The sequence below is a fragment of the Rhinoderma darwinii genome, unplaced genomic scaffold (genome assembly GCF_050947455.1).
Source record: "Rhinoderma darwinii isolate aRhiDar2 unplaced genomic scaffold, aRhiDar2.hap1 Scaffold_525, whole genome shotgun sequence".
NCBI lineage: Eukaryota > Metazoa > Chordata > Amphibia > Anura > Rhinodermatidae > Rhinoderma > Rhinoderma darwinii.
This window is the reverse complement of record NW_027464074.1, coordinates 1-3,148: the sequence shown is the minus strand read 5'-3', so window position 1 is coordinate 3,148 and position 3,148 is coordinate 1. Positions and strand designations below refer to the sequence as shown.

The 3,148-nt window shown below is 43.1% G+C and overlaps 2 long non-coding RNA genes across 2 annotated transcripts; one reads left to right on the top strand and one right to left on the bottom strand.

Annotated features, from left to right (window-relative positions):
* Positions 1-223: 223 nt before the first annotated feature.
* LOC142721907 (uncharacterized) lies at positions 224-2,540 on the top strand. Its single transcript, XR_012874249.1, has 2 exons — positions 224-1,278; positions 1,314-2,540. It is a non-coding gene; the product is annotated as an uncharacterized LOC142721907 (long non-coding RNA).
* LOC142721908 (uncharacterized) lies at positions 2,516-3,056 on the bottom strand. The gene is made up of 2 exons (XR_012874250.1): positions 2,975-3,056; positions 2,516-2,894 (listed from the first exon to the last, which is right to left on the bottom strand). It is a non-coding gene; the product is annotated as an uncharacterized LOC142721908 (long non-coding RNA).
* Between the last annotated feature and the right edge of the window lie 92 nt (positions 3,057-3,148).

Sequence of the window (3,148 nt, the reverse complement as noted above, 5' to 3'; positions counted from 1 at the left end):
CGGGACACTTATATACATTATATGCGGGACACTTATATACATTATATGCGGGACACTTATATACATTATATGCGGGACGCTTATATACATTACATGCGGGACGCTTATATACATTACATGCGGGACACTTATATACATTACATGCGGGACACTTATATACATTATATGCGGGACACTTATATACATTATATGCGGGACACTTATATACATTATATGCGGGACACTTATATACATTATATGCGGGACACTTATATACATTATATGCGGGACACTTATATACATTATATGCGGGACGCTTATATACATTATATGCGGGGCACTTCTATACATTATATGCGGGACGCTTCTATACATTACATGCGGGACACTTATATACATTATATGCGGGACACTTATATACATTATATGCGGGACGCTTATATACATTATATGCGGGGCACTTCTATACATTATATGCGGGACACTTATATACATTATATGCGGGACGCTTATATACATTATATGCGGGACACTTATATACATTATATGCGGGACACTTATATACATTATATGCGGGACACTTATATACATTATATGCGGGACACTTATATACATTATATGCGGGACGCTTATATACATTATATGCGGGACACTTATATACATTATATGCGGGACACTTATATACATTATATGCGGGACACTTATATACATTACATGCGGGACACTTATATACATTATATGCGGGACACTTATATACATTACACGCGGGACACTTATATACATTATATGCGGGACACTTATATACATTATATGCGGGACACTTATATACATTATATGCGGGACACTTATATACATTACATGCGGGACACTTATATACATTATATGCGGGACACTTATATACATTACATGCGGGACGCTTCTATACGTTGCACGCGGGACACTTCTTGGGACATTTTTGGAGCCGTTTTTCATTGACTCCATTGAAACCAGCTCCAATTACATCCGTAAAAGACGCCGCGAAAAACGCGAGTACAAGCAAAACGTCTGAAATTCAGGAGCTGTTTTTGCCCGATATCAGCACTGTAATTTCAGACGTATTTTGCGCTGTCGTGTGAACAGACCCTTAGGGGCTTCATTGGTGTACTGATAATATAGGGGCTCTGAGGGGACATATAGAGCTGACGGTTTGGGCTGTTAAGCATTATGGGAAAAAGCTGTAGAGTTAGAAGGAGGTTCATGTTATGGGGAGCAGTGGAGTTAGGAGGTTCATGTTATGGGGAGCAGTGGAGTTAGAAGGAGGTTCATGTTATGGGGAGCAGTGGAGTTAGAAGGAGGTTCATGTTAGGGGGAGCTGTAGAGCTACATTGAGAAGTTTCAAGTTGGGGGTAGGAACCTGTTGAATTATAATGAGTTTTAATTAGGAATTCTGGGTCTAAAGGGATTATCGGTAGCGTTCTAATGAGGAGGTCCATGGATTTGAGGTAATGGGGGTCTATTGAGTCATATTGAGGAGATTCGGGCTGATGTGTAACGGGGAGCGATGGAGTTATAAGGTTCATGTTATGAGGGCACCCTGGAGTGATAATGAGGTTCATGTTATGGGGTTATGGGTAACTGTATAGTTATAAGGAGGAGGTTGAGGTTATGGATGGCTGGAGTTATGTCAAGAAGGATTAAATCAGAGGGGGCTCTAGTTACATTCAGGAGGGTTCGGTTGGTGCGGTTATGGGGAGCAGTAGAGTTATAATAAGGAGGTTCAGGTTATGAGGGCACCATGGAGTTATAATGAGGTTCATGTTATGGGGAGCAGTAGAGTTATAATGAGGTTCATGTTTTTTTGGAGCAGTTATGAAGTTCATGTTATGGGGAGCAGTTATAATGAGGTTCATGTTATGGGGAGCAGTTATAATGAGGTTCATGTTATGGGGAGCAGTTATAATGAGGTTCATGTTATGGGGAGCAGTAGCGTTAGAATGAGGTTCATGTAATGGGGAGCAGTTAGAATGAGGTTCATGTAATGGGGAGCAGTTAGAATGAGGTTCATGTTATGGGGAGCAGTTAGAATGAGGTTCATGTAATGGGGAGCAGTTAGAATGAGGTTCATGTAATGGGGAGCAGTTAGAATGAGGTTCATGTTATGGGGAGCAGTTAGAATGAGGTTCATGTTATGGGGAGCAGTTAGAATGAGGTTCATGTAATGGGGAGCAGTTAGAATGAGGTTCATGTTATGGGGAGCAGTTAGAATGAGGTTCATGTTATGGGGAGCAGTTAGAATGAGGTTCATGTTATGGGGAGCAGTTAGAATGAGGTTCATGTTATGGGGAGCAGTTAGAATGAGGTTCATGTTATGGGGAGCAGTTAGAATGAGGTTCATGTTATGGGGAGCAGTTAGAATGAGGTTCATGTTATGGGGAGCAGTTAGAATGAGGTTCATGTTATGGGGAGCAGTTAGAATGAGGTTTGGCTTGAGTTGATTGGACGCTCGGACATTTATTCTTTTGTGTCACATTTTTGACAATGAAAATCACTGAACAAGTAGAATAAAAACGAGATTTTATTGAGTTTTCTTCCCCTGAGGATTCCAGAGTTCCAACTTTAAGACATTGAAATATTAGGGGACAAAGAGTGGGGGGTTCCAGCAGAAGGAAATGAGGCAACAAATTGGGGCCCCTTCCAGACCACCAAAAGAAATAAATTACAGTTGTGTCTTTGATGAGTCGGGTTTACAAAATAAGACGCAATATACAGCAAGTTGGGGTTCTGCGCTTGGTGTGAGGGGGCTCCCCCATGGGGGCTCGACGTGGCTCCATTTACTCCTGGTCTTTGTCCTCTCCGTGGGTGATGACGTAGCAGATGTTCTTGTAGTCTACATTGCCGGCAACATCAGGGGGAAACGCGGTCCACATGTTCTTAATCTGAGGGAGAGAAGGAAACGGTGAGTGGGGGTCCGACGTGATGTCAATACAAGTCATTGGCAGCATCTGGGGGCGCTCACCTCTTCTGCACTGAATCTGTCACACTGTGTGGTCAGGAGTTCCTCGAGGCTGAGAGAAAACAGAGAAAAGTGACAGGAAGAGCTGCAGGAGGATGAAGGGAGGAGGGGGACGGGCGGAGGACAGTGGGAAGGTGAGTGGGGAGGGGTGGAGAGTGTGGGGGAGAGGTGGGGAGG